Genomic DNA, 18,966 nt, shown 5'->3' on the forward strand with positions numbered 1-18,966 from the left:
TATTTTACAACATTACAAGGCCACGAGCCATGGCCTTTGGCTGTGCCCACTGTAAATTTTACAACACTACCAGGTCAATGGCCATGGCCTTTGGTCAAAGCCACTATACATGTATTGGGGCCACTAGTCAGGGCTTTTGGCCATGGCTAGTGAGCACAGCCTTTGGCCATGCCAACTGTATATTAACATGACGAGCCTTCTTTTTTTTTTTTTTTTAAATCTTTTATTTGTTTTTGGTACAATGCACCTTTACAAATATTTGATGAGAAAACATTAAAACATGTATGAAAGAAGAACAAAAAATACATACAACATAAAATATGTAATTGAATGTACATGTAAGTAGATCGACTGATAAAAGTCACATTTAAACATAAAACAGCACTTATTCAGCAAGCATTACTTTACACAAGTCACAAACCGTCTCAGTCTATTTATCCAAGGTCTAAAGTTCTTTGCTCTATTACCGCAATAAAGCGTGTTAAGGCTATTATTAAACTTTGAGATTTTCCCCACATGCATTGGTTCCACCGCAATTCTCTAGAGGATGCCGAATTGCCATTGTAGAATTGGCCCATAAAGAAGTTGCGATTAATTTCAAAATCAGTACAATATATCACAAGATGCTTTAGCGACTCAGGAGTATCTTTACTATTACAGACCAATACTTAGTTCTTTCATCTGTGTTAATGACATTTAACTTAAATCTCAAGTACTCATTTCTGGCTTTTGGACACAGAAAAATAAGTAAATATTGAATGTTTGATATTTGTTTATGAAAAAAACAGTATTGATCTTTGTAGGATTTGTATTTTGCATTAAGATCTATAATCTTGGACCAGTCCATTTGAAAGAATTTCCTTTTTAGCACTGTAGATCGTTCATATAGATCCTTGTGTCCCATGGCAATGGAGGATAGAAGATCTTCCATTTTCCTCATATAGCGTTGCATCGATGTAGGATATTGATTTTTGACCATTGCGCAATAGTCTTGGTATAGTGAGTTTGGGGGTGTATACAACATTTTACCATAGTTTGTTAGCTTGCGCCACCATCATTTCGAAGCTAAAGAGTTCAACCCGAATTCATGTGTTATGATAGAGTTAGGAGATGATTTCGGAATATTCAAGACACTCTTCCATATTTTACATTGGATCTTGTTAAGAATAGTTGTTAAATCCAAGTTACACAAATCAACACCATATCATAACACTGGTTCCACTTTCAGGGTGTAACATTCAAACAATGGTATAAGGGAAAACTTTGTGTATTTGGAGTACAGCACCTTCATTTGTGAAATAAGTGGGATTACCTTTAAAGTTAACGAATCCTTCCACATAGATAAAGAGTTTGAATCACACAGATTGTAGCCCAAATACCTTGTTTTTATCACACGCTGAATCACCATGTTGTTCATTTTCCATGTATATCTGCAAACCTTTTTCCTATTGGCAAATATCATGTTGGATTTGTTGGCATTTATTGTGAGATTATTACATTTTGCATATTCATAAAACGCATTTAATTTGGTTTGCAGGCCAAATGGCGTGCGATCGCATAGAATGATATTGTCGGCAAAGACCAACCAATTTATGTGGGTATCTCCCAATTTTACTGGGAAGACAACCAATTCATCCCAAGATTAAACAAAATGGCTGCCAATTGACAGCCCTGTTTAAAGCCTATCTCTGTGTGTTTGGCTTCGGTAGTGGCACCATCCTGCTTACTCCTCACCATATATGAAGTGTTACAATGCAAAGGTGCTATAAGCGCCACAAAATGAGCAGGGACTCCAAAGTCCAATAACTTTTTCCACAACCTGTTCCTGGTAATGCTATCAAAGGCAGAGGAGAAGTCTAGTGATGCCATATAGACCGCCCCTGATTTAGAGGTGAGTGTCGCTTCTAGCAAATGGGCAAGGATTGTTGCATTAAGAGCGGTTCCCATATACTTATGGAAACCTACTTGAAATTTTGATAACATATTATTGCTAGCAACGCACACCTCCAAGTCCCTTAACAGCAATCTTTCAAAAACCTTTACTGACACATCCATCAAAGAGATGGGACGGAAATTGGCGGGATTGTCAATAGGCCCTTTTTTGTGAATAGGTATAATTATGGCACATAGCCATGATTTGGGTATAGTTTTAGACTCAAAACTCAATTCAAAAGATGGTTTAATGATTTTGGCCCAAAAAACGGGATCGTCCTTGAATACACATGCAGGAACTCCGTCCGGGCCCGCCGCTTTGGAGTAAGATAACTTTTGAATAGCCCATGCAATGTCTGTGATAGACCAGGGGCATGCTCCAACCATCTTGTCAGAAGGATAATACATATTTGTTACCTTATATTCTGAAGGTAATTGATATCTATGAGTCATATACTCAGACCATGTCGATGCGGAGATGGCAGAGTGGAAAATCGCTTTCTTCTTTTTCCCCTTTGAGCGTAAAATACCCCAAATGTCCTTTGTTTTATGCTTACATAGAAGTGGTATAAGGTGTTGATTTTCTTCCAGGTGTTGAGACTTCTTAATCATTTTAATCTTTTGTTTGCTACATAGCCGTATTTTGTCTTTGCTATTGCAAATTCACCATAATCTGCAAGAAGAGATTTGGCTCTTCTAATGTCAATATTTCTATTGCGTTTAATAGCCACAATCTGATCACTAAATTTACAGGAACGTTGGGTTGCATGATTTTTTTGTGCAATAACCATAGCTGACAGGTGAGATTTCATCATGTTTCCTTCCTTCCTCGCTGAGGGTAGAGGGCAGGAGCCCCCCCTCCCATCTACTCTACTCACACGGAGTGCATCCCAGAACCTCGCCGGCACCATCGAAGGGCCTGCCTGACCCTGTCTTCAAGGGTGCCTGACTCCCGCATGCCATGCGCCGCGCGGCACGAAAGCGAGGCTGATCCTCGCTCGAAGCAGTGTATAACTGCTTTCAGCCGCCAGTAGGCGGAACCGCCGGTGGCCAGCACGAAGGCCACACAAAGGTCTGTTCCTGCGCCTGTGCCCCCATTCCATCCTTCCTCGCTGAGGGTAGAGGGCAGGAGCCCCCCCTCCCATCTACTCTACGCACACGGAGTGCATCCCAGAACCTCGCCGGCACCATCGAAGGGCCTGCCTGACCCTGTCTTCAAGGGTGCCTGACTCCCGCATGCCGCGCGCCGCGCGGCAGGAAAGCGAGGCTGATCCTCGCTCGAAGCAGTGTATGACTGCTTTCAGCCGCCGGTAGGGGGAACCGCCGGTGGCCAGCACGAAGGCCACACAAAGGCCTGTGCCCCCATTCCATCCTTCCTCGCTGAGGGTAGAGGGCAGGAGCCCCCCCTCCCATCTACTCTACGCACACGGAGTGCATCCCAGAACCTCGCCAGCACCATGGAAGGGCCTGCCTGACCCTGTCTTCAAGGGTGCCTGACTCCCGCATGCCGGGCGCCGCGCGGCACGAAAGCGAGGCTGATCCTCGCTCGAAGCAGTGTATAACTGCTTTCAGCCGCCGGTAGGCGGAACCGCCGGTGGCCAGCACGAAGGCCACACAAAGGCCTGTTCCTGCGCCTGTTACGCGCATGGGAGCGCGGCGTGGCCACCCCCCCTGCTCAATTCAACCTCCCCGACCGCCTTTCCGCAAAGTCCGAGGCAAGCTATCACAGCAAGTCTCCAAATACCCTCTTTCATACTAGGTGAACCCACTGTAAGTACTTCGCCCCTGTCCTGGCTCCTTTCCTGACATCGCAATGATACGACTCCCCCTCAGTCGCCTTTACCTGTACTCCATTTTCTACTTGGTCCGTCATTTCAAGGAGTAGAATCACGCATGCCAGTACCGGGGACACTACTCTAGGCATGTACTCTGGGCCACTATTATTTGAATGTGTTTCATGCCTCCCTTGAATCTCTCAAACCTTAGTATATCATAAGTATTTTGTGCCTTATGTGCCTTATGGTCGCTTACAGTCCATTTTCAATTGTGCTTTGCCTTAAGGTCGCTTTCAGACCACTTCAATTGTGTTTTGCCTTAAGGTCGCTTTCAGACAATTTCAATTGTGTTGTGCCTAAAGTCGCTTTCAGACCATTTCATTTGTGTGGTGCCTAAAGTCAGTCGCTTTCAGACCATTTCAATTGTGCTTTACCTTAAGGTCGCCTACAGACCATTTCAATTGTGTTTTGCCTTAAGGTCGCTTTCAGACCATTTCAATTGTGTTGTGCCTAAAGTCGCTTTCAGACCATTTCAATTGTGTGGTGCCTAAGTCTCTTTCAGACCATTTCAATTGTGCTTTACCTTAAGGTCGCTTTCAGACCATTTCAATTGTGTTGTGCCTAAAGTCGCTTTCAGACCATTTCAATTGTGCCTTGCCTTAAGGTCGCTTACAGACCATTTCAATTGTGGTTTGCCTTAAGGTCGCTCTCAGACCATCTCAATTGTGTTGTGCCTTAGGTCGCTTACAGATCATTTCAATTGTGCTTTGCCTTAAGCTCACTTTCAGACCATCTCAATTGTGCCCAGCCATACCATAGCATCCTTACCCCTTCCATTATCTCACCAGGCCCACTCTAGCAGACCCTAACTTGTCCCTCTCAACTAGCTCATAGGGAACCCACTTCTGTCAGCCAGCACCACCATCATGCACATCAGCGTGCGCCTTCTATTGCACCATCTCCTAACCACATACCTTGCCCCACTCACTCAACCACCCAAGTCAACCACTCCTACCTTTCAGGTTAATATCCTGGCCTGCCCTTACCTACGTGACCCAGCGTCACCCACCATGACTTTGACACCCTCAACGTGTCCTTCAGCAACTTCCGTTGACGCTCACCACCCCTGCAACCAGATTAACCAATACCTTAATGACCCTGCTCTCTGGCTCAAACACTTTGCCACAAAACCAACCCCTAACCAACCTTGCCCCCTTACTCTCAGGAACAAGAGACTAGGCACCAGATTCCGTATTCGTCCTTACCGCACCCACACCTCTAAGCATGCCCCACTCACACCACCCAGCCCGCCTTCGCCCTCCGCCACTTGCAAAACTAAGTCCTCAGGGGTTAAATTGCCTGTGTTCAAGGGTGCCCTCATCAATGCTAGATCCCTTACAGCACACGCTCTTGACATAGCCGACCTTATCACTACTGCCAACCTTGACTTCATTGCCATATCCGAAACCTGGCTACATGCCGCCTCTGGCCCCTCTCTATCCTTGGCCCTACCGCCTGACTATGGCATCACACGCTGTGACTGCCCCTCTGCCCATACTAGAGGCGGTGGCGTGGCATTCATCCACAAAATCTCCCTTGACCTAAGAGTGGTATCCGACTCCAAACTCGAATCAGCTGAACTGCTGACAATCAAATTACTACTAACACCTAACCAAACGGCCACCCTTCACCTTATCTACAGGCCCCCAAGGCCGGCACCCACCTTTGTCAGCGAAATTTCCTCTCTTCTTCTTGACAATACAAAAAACAACTCCCAAACAATAATCTTAGGTGACCTCAATCTTGGTCGCGGCGACCCTAAGGATCCTGTAGCAACTGATCTGGAGTATGCTCTTACTGACCTTGGCCTCACCTTGTACTTACAAGAACCGACCCATATCAAAGGCAGGACCATTGATTGGTTAGCCGGCTCCAACTGCAACATCCAGGTCCTCAATATCTCCCCTTGCTTATGGTCTGACCATCATATCATAACATTTAACATTGAAGCTTCCCCGCGAGCCCCAACACCTATAGCCCCAGCCCTCCCCACCCGCAATAAAAAAATATAACAAGAGAACATCTCCTCCCACTGTTACTCCCCTCTCTTAATGCGGCGACCAACGCCTGCTCTGATCCCACCTCCCTTGCAGACATCTACAACCAAACGATGCTCACGGCCATTGACACCTTAGCACCAACTAAACTTAGAAAGGCTAAACCACGAGCACACCTCAACTCATGGTTCACTCCACAGCTAAGAATCCTTCGCAAAGCCAAACGCTGCGCGGAAAACCGGTGGAAAAGCCACCCATCTGATGAGCATAAAGACGGCTTCCTCCTCGCCTCCCTCATTTATAAAGACGCCATCATCATTGCTAAAAAAGAATCGCTTAATAATCGTATCACACAAGCCGTCTCTAATTCCAAGGAACTCTTTAGAGTCCTAAAAGAGCTCGAAACCCCAGTATCCCCGCCAGACACTTGCACAAAAGACAATAAATGGTGTGCTAACTTTCAAGCAGCCCTCCTAAACAAAATCTCTATGCTCCAATCTAAAATAAAAGATAAGCAGGACTGCCTGAGGCGTGACAACCGCTCATCCTCCCCCACTAGGCCCACCCTCTCCAACTCTGCCAACATCAAACCCTTCTCCTTCGCACCTCTCACTATCTTCGAAGTAGAAAATATCCTCAGGATGAAACCTTCCAACTGCCAAGGTGACCCGTGCCCAGCTCCCATCATTAAGGACTCTGCCCATGACCTAGCCCCTTTCATTACAGCCTTCATTAACTCTTCCTTTGAAACATGTGTTGTCCCGGACAACCTTAAAGACGCCTGGGTGATCCCGCTACTAAAAAAACCTTCCCTTGACCCAAACATACCTACAAATTTCCGACCTATTACTACAGTACCATTCTTGCTGAAGATACTGGACCGTGCAGCTTACCTGCAGATCCAAAACTACCTTGAATCAAACAATCTACTAGGTCTACGACAATCCGGATTTCGGCCCAGACACGGGACCGAAACGGCTCTATTAGACCTAAAAACCCAGATCGAAGTCCTGAAGGACAAGGGCAAATTAGCAATGCTATTACTCCTCGACCTTTCCGCCGCATTTGATTTGGTTAACCACCAGATCCTTTGCACCTCCACTCTGCTGCCAACTTCTCTCCCTCCGCAGCGGCCTGGATCAAATCCTTCCTGAGCAACAGATCTATGAGGGTCTTTGCACCCTCCGCTGCCACAGCTCCCTCCCCTATTCATTGCGGTGTTCCTCAGGGCTCTTGCGTGTCTCCTACCCTTTACAATATCTTTACGAAACCACTCTTCGATGTGCTCGATTACCTGGGTGTCTCCTACACCAACTATGCGGACGACACCCAGATACTCATTCCCATCTCGGGTGACTATCTTGCTGACACCAAGGCCCTCAATGACGTCTACCTGGTCATCCAAGCCTGGATGGCCCAGCACCAACTATGTCTGAACGACGATAAGACGGAGCTACTTATTCTAGGTACTTCACAACGCCTGAGCAAACTGGAGCCTTCCTATCAGTCATTCATCATAGACGGCAACTCCATACAAGTCTCGAAAGACACCAAAACACTAGGCTTTTACCTGGATTCCACCTTTTCCTTGTCACGACAAACTAATGCAGTCAGATCCACCTCCGCCTACACGTGCAAACTCATTTCTGCCTGTAGACCATTCCTCACCACCCACAATAGCGTCACACTAGCGAGAACACTTATCATGGCAAAAATAGATTACTGCAGTGCCCTATATCTAGGCACCAGCCAAGAAAATCTGTCCAAACTCCAAACCACCCAGAACAATGCAATTCGAGCGGCTCTGAACATACCTCGTAACCACCACATCTCAGAAGCCAGAGCTAGCCTTAGGTGGTTACCCGTGAAGCAGAGAATTTCCCTAAAAACGCTTGCCCTCACGCACAAATGCCTAGCCAACAAGGCTCCGATCTATCTCTGCAGTCGGTTTACATGCCACTCCACTGCCCGACCACTAAGAATTGCTCAGACTCACTGCCTGACTATCCCTAGGTTTAAGCTCCAAAAAGCGGGAGGCACTAGCTTCCCTGTCCTAGCCTCCAAACTTTGGAACACCCTCCCCGCTGCCATCAGAGCTGAAGACTCCTTCAACGCCTTCAAGAATAAAACCAAATCTTGGCTCTTTGACCAGCAATAGCTGTGTCAGACTTCGGAACTACTTACCCAACCCGCCTTTCCCCTGCACGATTTCCGGTCTACTACCTTTCCCATCTACCTCAGGGATACTTCCTCTGCAGAGCCTTGGTACACTGTACCACTGTACCATGTGTAAGATATGTAATTACTAAGTCTGTTTATTACGCTGTATTGTTATACTTTTTGTAATTTATTTCCCTGTATGTTCTTTTCTTGCAACCCTGTACAAATTGCGCCCTGATGCCCCCGGGCCTGTTGGTTTGCGCGTTATAAATAAACAAATACAAATACAAATACAAATAAGGTCATGATCATGGATCTATTTCTGAAAAAATCTGGAATACTATGCTCAAACAGAAAGTCACGATTCACAAACATAATTTCGGGTTCCATCTCACCAACATTACAGGTCGATCTATTTCGATTAGTACAAGATGACTAATTTGTTTGTGATATTCCAAAAGATATTTCATCTTTAAATTCAACATCAGATGATCACTGCAATGCGTGACTTTCACTTCTAACTCTGAGGTAGTGTGAAGCAAGCTTTCCGACACAACAAAGTAATCTATCCTCGAGCATGATGTACCTCTAGACCAGGTATATTAATCCTGATTACTAGCATGAGAAATAATATGCATATTCCAGCTACTCAGAAATTTTGACCATATGAACCCTTGATCAGTTACACGAACAGAAGGATCATTTTTTCTTAATTGATAGTTAGAACAAGTGTGGCTAGTAAGGGCTGCATTAAAATCACCTCCCAAAATGACATCATACTCATTTGACCTCTGGATTAAACCTTGAAACATAGAATCCAGTTCATTAATGGTGCTCATACATGACCCTGCCCCAGATTTGCAATATACATTGATCAAGATAGTAGAAGTGGTACCAACTAGACATTCGATCATTAATAAAGCATCAGAGGAAAAGAGCATGTTTGTAACAATATTATAAGAATTGTTGACAAGAGTCAGTAGACAACCAGAGGGTCGACCCAACACCCCCCACTTTGCTGGGTGGTTAAAAGCTGTATAACCATCTATGTAAATAGGGTTAACAGCCATTGTCTCTTGTAACATTATAACACTAGAGCTGGATACTAGCATATTATTCAAAACACATTTTTCAAAATTTTTGCAACCACAACAATTCCAACTTACAAATGCAGACAAAGATTTTTACGAATGTGCTTTTGGAGAGTATGATGGACCAACTTCTTTGAGGAAAGATTCAAGGCCTGCCAATCCCTTAATAGCATTAACTACAGAAGCAAGCTGAGCTATTAAATTTTGTGTATTACATGAGTCACCACTCGAATTCGCCCCTAACCCTGGGGCAACTGATGTTTGCTCTTTCTGGTATTCTATAAAATGAGTCATCTCGTCCATGTTTCTAAATCCATACATTTCATAACCCAACATTGCAAAATGTTCATTTTGTTCCCATAGTATTTTTTGAATTAGGGTAGATTGAACCTTAAATACCATTTGGTGGTTATTAGGAATGGAAAGTTTAATCCATTCAATATCATGTGTATTCAAGTTTCTTAGGGTGAGTATTTTTTGGAACATGTGTAGGAGATGTGAACAATTGATTCTGTCATTTCCCAAAGTCTGTGAGTCACTACCCCATCCAATAATTAACTGTATTTCATTCGTAGTCCCTGCACATGCCTGTGAGTCCATCACTTCTCTTTGCTTCTGATTTGTTTCAGCGGCAGGACTCGACTTGACACCCTCTTTGAGTCCTGCATACTGTCCCCTCCCAGACTCTCTGAGGATTGATTTTTTAACACATCACTAGTGGGTTCCACTGAGTCCCCTTTATCTAGGTTAACAGATGAGTTATCATCATTGGTCTCTTGAATTTCATCACTTTCAGATCCAAATGTCTGTGGACAGGGAGGCTTCACAACAGTTTTCACACTATTTACGTCCACAATTAATTGAGGACCTTTAAGGTTGATTATCTCATCACTCTGACCATCCCTTCCATCTCTCTTAAAGGTGGTTTTGTTTTTGGTGATCTGGTAAAAACCAGCCAAATTCATCTGTTTCAGATTAGTGACCTGTGCCTTGTTCCGTTGTGTTTTAGAGACCGTTTTGTTTAGAGGCTGCTTACCTCCTGCAGCCTCTTGTACAGTCTCTAGGCCCTTGTCCTGTAGTAGTGTGATCTTACCCTTCTTTAACTGTTCCTGTGGTGGATCCACTTCAAGAAGGACACAAGATTCGGCATCCAATTGACTGAAGTCTAGGTCAGTTGCATGCAGCATCTGCTGTTCTCATATTTTGAATGTTTTTCCTTTTTTCTGTGACAATTTAGCGTTTGGAGTCACTTCACTAGTGTTTGGTGATTTATTAATAGTTCGTTTTTTTATTTTTTCATCTCTTTTTATCGCTCTTTGGTGTAGTTTTTTGCTTTTTTTGACATGAAGAACTTCCATTCCCCTTCGACCCCGATACGATATTCTCCTCCACCTTCTTAGTTTTTTCTTGTTGGACAATAATCTCAAGTAGATCAGATGGACTATCAGGTGTCGATATTGCTGTAGTATTGGGAGCTAAGGCAATTTCACTAGACTCAGTGTTCTGGACATTTTGCGATGCCTCGCTAAGTAGTTTTGGTGTCATTGCTTTTGTTATCATCAATTTCTCTAACACCTTCAATCTCTCATGATGTGATTTAGCCAATTTGATAAGGTCAATTTTCTCGATCTCATCTTGCGTCGGATAATAGGTGTCAGACGAAGCTCTATTTTGTCATGTTTCTCACAGATACAAGCTGATGTACATGATAACGTCATGGTCTGTGTGGCTTGTGTGATCATAATGACAGGATCTTTAACTGAGGGACACTGGGTCGGAATAGGGTTTGTCTTAATAACATTGCGGATGAACGGAGGAGGTGAAATACCTTCATACGCAAACATAAACCCTTCGATTTTGTTTCATTTTCCTACAATGTCAGACAAGGCAGATTTCATCTCTTTGATTGCATGATGTGTATATTCGTGGCCTTTGTCCAGGAGGTTTAATATCCTCGATATGACAGGGAATGTGTAACTTTGCAAAATGTTGTCTTTCCCTGGAGAGGTACTGGAATGGTCTTTATTACCAGAGTTGGAATTAAGTTGGGGGTTGAACTCTTCATATACATTTGCCGCCCATTCTTTTGGACTCTTCAGGAAAGGAGGCGCATGAACAGTAACTTCTGTCACTACAGACTTTCCTGACACTAGTTTAACATCCATATCAGTATTGCCACCTATGTCAACATCTTTTGTAGTATGAAAATGTACAAAGTCTCTCTGTCTTCTAGGGGTAGAAACTGGAGTAGAGGGTCCTGTGGATAAGCAGACACACCTATTTATGTCAGCCATTATCGCAGGTGCCAGCATCGAGATTTCAGCAATCTCAGCTTTTCCCAACTGTTCAACTGGGGAGGGGGTCTCATATATGTGGTCATTGTCATTTCTCATGACATTACCAGAACTTTCATACGGCCCATTTAAGTCACTTAAATATAACACCTGTGCCTCCTCTTTAGCAGCAGAAGGAGAGGAGTGTGAGGTCAAGCATGCTTTACTCTTTTCAATATGGGCAACAGAGGCATTGTAGGGTAATTTCGACAGGAATGGTATAATCGATGGAATGGTAAAAGAAAGCTCTCTTGGCACTTTATCAGTGTTTGTATCTGAGGGCATTGTTTCACCTTCCCACACCTCTCTATTATTGTTCTTTAGCATAGCATTGGATTTTCTTTCCACCGGAGCCTTTAGCCGCTTGCCATTTCTCAGACTTGTCACCATTTTAAAGCAATTAAATGCTTACACACTCCAACAATGCAACAGGTAGCTGTGTCAAGGAGCACAAAGTTATCGAGAATTGAAAGGAATGTAAGATGGGAAGAGCATTAATGACTCAGCAACTTTTGACCTAAAGATATGTGTCAGTTAATCATATATCACATACTTTACAAAAAATACAGAGAAGGAAGAAGGCGGGCTTCAAAAGAGCTTCTCCCGTAATCTCCCTTATTCAACTAATTCTTTGGAGAGTGTGCCACACTTCAAAAGAAATATATCATGTCAGGCTCCAAGGCTATTATGCCAATCGGTCACCTTCAACAGTACGCGTCATAGGATTACGCTTATGAATTAATGCCTTCTTTGGTATACAAGGGATCAGGGTTCAAGGGCAAAAGCCTGCAGTTGCCCTTGGTCCGAGAGTACCTTCGAGAAGCGAAAGTACAATACTTTAAGTCCATATCAGATGTTTTTTAGGATGAGGGTTCAAAGGCAGGAGGCACACAGTCACCCTTGCTTAAATTCTATCTTCAGAGTATATATATGCTGTAACTTAGTTCAACCATATGTGGAATCCGGGTTCAAAGGCAAAAGCCTGCAGTTACCCTTAATATGGTAATACCTCGAATTGAAGAAATACTAAAGAGCAATATACATCATGTCATTGTGGAGAGCTCTCCAGGGCTGTTGCGCCAACTCAATCTCTTTCGTGCACCTATTATATGAAGTTACTGCCATACAAAGTGATTTGGGTAAAAGTGTACCAAGAGTGTAAAAACGCCAAGTCAGGAAAATCCCACAGCACACGTGGTCTCAGACACGCTCAAACTTTAAACACAACACAATCCCCAATCAGTAGTGGAGATGCATCTATACCAATTGATATGACAGCATTTCTCACAATATCTACAAAATTGCACAGCTTACAGATTCAATAAAGCTCGTGCCATGTACAAAAGGTGCCGTGTACGATCACTTCAACAATTGGCTAGAATGTTTCGACCAATGATCAGTACGAGCGAAACAGTGGGCGCTTTGCACAATTTCCAAGGAGAAAGTCATACAACTGAAACGTTAACAGCCACCTGTGTGTGAGCATACGAACCTCTGAAGTGGCTGCCGACTGCAGAAAAGGATCAAAAAACTATGTATCCGGGCATATACATGCAGGTTGATTGAATAATGCATATCGGACTGCTTTTTCGAGTCGCCTTACCGTTGAACTTGAACGTAGCAGTACCAAGGATAATAGCGAGTTACTGCAACGTGGCTCCGCAAAACGAAAACACTATAACACATAGCTGGCACACCGGGCAGCGCTCCGCGGATGCGCGGTGCATTTGTTCACTTCCTGGATCAAAAATGTAGAAATGAAGGTAGGAAACAAATAACACAGTCTGACGGAGCTTCTCAGGGATAGAACCACGATAACACACAGCTGGCACACCGCCAGTCTTCACTCATACCCACTCTATTGTTTAAAAGATCACAAAGCCACTAGACATGGCCTTCAGTCCTGGCTTCTGATTTTTCACCCGCACTTCACCAGCTTTTCACATTTTTTTGTTTGTCATTTTTAATTTTTTCCCCATAACCGTGGGTATTATAACTATGTACCACATGTAGCCTTGGCTAGCCATAGTTGTTCAATACTTGCGGTTATTGGGAAAAACAATGACAAAAAAAATCTTGTCTGCCCTCCCAGCCACTCACCAGGTACTCCCCTCATCTGTGCCTGCTCACCCCACTCACCTGTATGCCTTCTCGGCTCCCCAGCACTCTCCAGTTCCCCTGACACTTCCATGTTACGCTCACCTGGTATCCACAGGGACGCCACACAGCCGGGTTACTCGCTGGTATGCTTCTCAGCTTTGCCCTGATGTGGTCCGCGGGGAAGGTTCTGCCTTGTGATAGAATTAGGCTTGCTCTCCATCCTGCCTTCTTTGCAGGGGCGCGTTGTCTTTCATGGGCGAGTGCGGTCCAGTTGCTTCACTGACGCCGGCCTGTTTGATATTGTTCAGGTAGGTCTTATTGCCGTTCTTTAGTTTTGTTGCTATCCTGCATGACTTTCTTTGTTTAAAATGTCTATTTTTTCTCCCTTGGGTATACAGAGCTTCAGTGCAGCGAACTGGCTTGGTTGAGCCCCGCTGGGAAATGATGGCGCATTAAGAGGGCTATGATGTGGTAAGTAAGTGCTATGCGCAGCGCTGCAAAGTCTTGCCTTTGCTAACCTGTGTTTTCCTTCCTTGTAGGTCGCAGTGTTCTTCAGCGCGAGTGGAGTGTCCGGAATGGTGCCGGCCAAGAGGCGACCAGCCAGGTAAGCCTTTTGAGCAGTTTGTAATTTGTAAATGTCTCTACTGCTTTCTTTAATGTTGCCTCTATCTTCCTCTTTCAGGTCGTTCTGTCCAGGAGGCGTGCAGATTCGAGGAAGCTGTCCTCACTAGCTGCGAGTGTTTAAAGATGAAGACTGCAGGTAAGACGCTGCTGCTAATGATGTTCCTTTTGTCTCCTTGCAGGTTCTACTTCTCCGAGGTTCGAGGGAATAGCTGGACACGGTGAGCGCCACGTTGCAAGCTGCAAAGTAACGTGAAGCGTGTTGTCTTGCTTGGGTGTGGTTTAAATAGCCCCAACAAAATAGTCCAGGTAAAGTAGTCCCTAGGCTACCACACCCAAAACACTAGACGGCATAGCTTGGTTTTTAGGAACCAAGCTATGTGGATGCCTCCATGTTGGCTGACAATACAATAAAGTAATTCCCAAGCACATTGTTTTTCATGGTGTATGAGCCTGGCGCCATAGGCACCAGGACTGGCCCCATGAGGGCTTTTGAAGAGGATGCCAGGCTCTAGAGGCCCGAGTCCTGACTCCACCTGGCCAATGGGTTTGCCAGAGGTGGTTTTGGGCGAGGGTTGTGACATTCCATGTGATGCACTTTCAGTCACGCTTGGCTTTTCTTCTGTAGCTGCGGTTATACTGTCGACTAACCACGGCTACGGGAAATTGTTTGTGATCTCAACTTGGTCCCTGGCCCAGCTCCAACTCCTACATTTCACAAAGCAGCATCAGAGATATTTCCATAATTTTGGGAGAAGGGGGCACCACCTTCTCCATCTATCAAATATTTAAAAAAGTACTGCATGCAGTAACCACAGACCTCAAAAGAATTGTGAGTCAACACTTTGTGGCAAATTTATTTCATACCTGGGCCATTTCCGTCCAGCGGTTTTCACTGTGCGCTCCATCAAAATGGATGCCAAAACTGTGTTTATTTTGGTTTCTTAATAACTTTTTTATTTTTTAAGGGATTTTTCCCAAAATGTCCAGTCTGGGAGGGGGAAGAAGGAATTGGGATGCGTGCGTACCATCTTGTCAGCAAAATTTCAGCCAGGTTTGTTGCACAAGTGAAACGTTTCTAGCAAATTATTTGTTTGATTTCCTATGGTACTTGACATGCAAATTAACTATAGTACGGTGGACATCGCACTATAGTTAAGCTGGGTATCGAGATACATTGGAAACCCGAACAATGGATTGCTAATAAGTTTTGACTTGCATGACGTATTTGCTTGAAATTTTCCAAACAGAATGTTTTTGTTATTATTTATTTTTATTATGGTATTTATTGAACACGGACCCAGCTTCGAGAAGCGAGCGCTTTACAGATGTATACACCAATACAGATACATACCAGAGTGCTTTACAGGGGTGTACAACATTACAGATGCATAGCGTAGCGCTTTTCAGTGGTAGCAACATAACAGATATACTGAGGGGGTAGGATACAAAGGGGGACAGAGGAAGGGTACAGCTGTATGAGGTGGCAGGGAAAAGAGGGGTGTGTGGTGTCTAGCGAGTCAGGTGGCATGAGGGGTGATGCGATGGCCTCTGTGTTCAGGAAGAGAGATTCCGTGAAGGGGTGGGTCTTGAGTTCTTTTCTGAATTTTAGGAACTTGGGGGCGAGTCTGATGCTGACAGGGAGAAGGTTCCATAGTCTTGGGGCATAGGCAGAGATGGCTGTTTCCTGGTCCTTTCCCTTTTGCAGCAGTGAATTTCAGGACTGCACGTGTTCTGGCTTCTGGTGGTGTGCTGTCTGCCAGGATGCAGAGTTTCTCCATGTGGTAGCTGGGTGACTTCAAGGCGACTGGCTTGTAGATGATACAGCAAGACTTGAAAGTGATTTGTGCATGCAGTGGGAGCCAGTGAAGGTCATTATGGGGCGGGCTAATGTGGTCTTATCTGCGTAGACCCTTGATGAGGTGTGTAGTCGTGTGAAGGACACGTGTCAGGGGCACAAGGAAAGATGAGGGAAGGCCTCCAAACATCCTCCTTAATCATCCTCAAACTGGGAAAGATCTGTAAAAAAAATGAAACGGTTATTAAGAAAAAACCTGCCTACTCCCCATTCATTTTCCCCATAGAGAAAAAGTCAAAATTAAATTCTGCAAAGCGCACAGCAAAAACTGCTGGGCTGAGTTGGACCAGGTACAACACAACTTGGGCACAACGCATTGACTTAATTTCTGGAAGGGGCCTGGGGTTATTGCATTAAGTAGTTTTTAAAATACTTGACGGAGAATGGGGTACCCCCTTCTCCTAAAATTATAACTAGTTCTCCCATGGTGCTTTGCAGGAGAAGGCTTTTTCAGAAATGAAAAGTCATCATTTCTTTTTTGTTCAAAGCGACTGATACCCACAGTTATTATGTAAATAACAGCAGCTAGCCAAAAACCAAAAGTGGAAACAATGCCATTTCGATGGGGAAAAAGGATGCAATGGCATCAGGCTAGAGGTGGTGAGGGGAAATAGGACACCATTTGAAATTGTGGCGTTGGGGGAGGGCTGGGGACCAAGTCCAGAGCTAGAATGCTTTGTCACAACTGCAGCTATTCATCCGAATAACCGCGGTTATAAAAGAAAGCAGGATCAGGAATAAAAGTGCCACACACGAAATGACGAGTGCTGGGGGGGACGAGAGGGGGGTAGGGATAGAAAGAGGACCTGAGGGCAGTGGGGAGAGCATGCAAAGAGGAGGGGGGCACTTGGTGTGGGCCTGGGAAGGCAGGGAACAGTCTTGAATTTTGCACGCTTTTTACGGATAACCACCTCCGTGGGCACCTTCATATAGCTGCAGTTATGTGTAGTACATTAATTCTATAACATCAGTTATGGGGAAAAGGTTTTTTAAAAAGAGAAAGTAAAAAAAAAATGGAATAGTACAAAAACATACATTTTATAGCTACAGTTTGGTGGAGGGGCCATATCTAGTGGCCCTATAGAGTTTTAAAACATACAGTGGGCACGACAAAGGCCGTGCTCATTGGCCAGGGCTGAAGGTCATGGGTAGTGGGCCCAACAGACATGTATAGTGGCCGTGACCACCTGGTGGGTCAAAAAGAAACTGACAAGTGACCAGGTAGTGTTTTAAAATGTACAGTGGCCACGGCTAAAGGCCTTGGCTAGTGGCCCCAAAAGACCTGTATAGGGTAAAAAAGAAACATATTGGGGGAACATGTACAATGCACATGTGCAGTTCCCACAGTCCTGCGCCTCTGCTTCCTGGTCTGTGTCTGCCCATCATATCATAATGGGCAGAAGAAAGAAAGAGGATCCCTGTTGGGTCTGAGAGTGCAAACGTTTTCATAGACTTATAGACCTTTGCTCTTGAGGCCGGTAAAAACAAAAAAAGAGGAGATGAAGCCAAAAAAAAGAAAACCGCAAGAAAAGAGGAATTTACTACTCCTCTCCCCCTAGCTGTAAATAAACGAAATATTAAACAGTTCTTCAACCACCAGTGTAGACAAATCCCATATGCTTCGTGTTGCATTAAACATTAAAGAAAAACCCAGACCTGCAATGCTCACTCCCTGCATGATTGATAAGTGAGCGACCATTAATGGAGACACTGCCTGGCTAAAGTCACCTACTGCGGCCCTCCCCTTCAGGCCTCTATTGTGTTTCGCCAAGTAAGAGAGTCCTACTCACGAGCAAGAGACCCGTCTGACTTATATGACATCAACTGCTTACCTTTTGACACGGCTGGTAAAGTCTGCTCTGGTACTTGGAAGGCAGAGTGCAGATAAATAGGCAATTAACATGCTGTGCCTCTAGCTCCATCCCTGCAGACGCATTGATCTGTGATGCCAATTTTGTCACTGAGTGGTTTTCAGATTGTTCTGAGGGGACATTGGTCTGCCTGGAACTCGTGCGTCTCTGCTTGGCATCTACCTTCCAATGGCACAGACCATGGAAGACCCCCCAATGCCTTATAGCTGATGGTTAAAGTCGGTCTTTATTTACATTGCTTCATCACATCTTCGAGGATATTTCATTTATATGGCGACTGACCAGGTATTTCCTGGCATTATGAGGGTATTTGCATTGCACTTGGAACATAATGACAGCTCCCGAATGCCTTAACCTCACGTATGGTGACTTTCCATGCCCATGATGCTATTTTATGGCACTTGAAGCTGCACTTTGCATGTGGTGGCAGCACCTGTGAGTGTGTCTACAGATGTACAAAGCATATCGGGACATTTGAGGCTGCACACGGCATATGATGGTAACACCTACAAAGACTTGAATTGAAAATTGTGACTTTCCAGGCATATGAAGGAATAATCAGTGCATTTGAGACAGCAATTGGAGTATTATGACAGCACCTCCAAGGCAAGACCTTATTTATTGGTTATAAATAAATTACTTTCATGATGCTGTGGCCCCAATCTAAACATGTCCGTAATGGTCAGAGTACATCTCTCCCATGAAGCTGTGGCCACAATCTATGCCTGCCAGTAATAGTTACTGTATAGCACTTGTTAAGTATCAAGGCAAGCGACCATATCACATGACGTGGCATCAAATAACATCACATTCTGTCTGTCTGTGCACGTTGGAGTGAAAGGTTCATAGTTGGGTGCCATTTCATTGTATGAGAAGCATTGCTATACATGTATGGAGGCAGCACGGTGGGTTTGAGTGGCAGTGGGAGGAGCACAATGAATAGCATCAATGACATGATGTCCTTGTTGAACCCCTTTTGTAGTGAGGCTTTAGAAGGGTGCAAGGAGAATTACTGGGCCCCTCTGCCCCTCTCTGAATAGGAGACCCCCACTGTAGTAGGAGTGGCCCAGCGCCCTCAAAAAACCTGTCTTGGTGTTTACTGGTGCAAGACCATACTGTGCTGCTAGGGCAATGCAGCTTGGATCTGATTCAATGGGACCATCCTTAC

Source organism: Ambystoma mexicanum, chromosome 2q, assembly GCF_040938575.1.
Source record: "Ambystoma mexicanum isolate Mex_15411 chromosome 2q, UKY_AmexF1_1, whole genome shotgun sequence".
In the NCBI taxonomy this organism is placed as follows: domain Eukaryota; kingdom Metazoa; phylum Chordata; class Amphibia; order Caudata; family Ambystomatidae; genus Ambystoma; species Ambystoma mexicanum.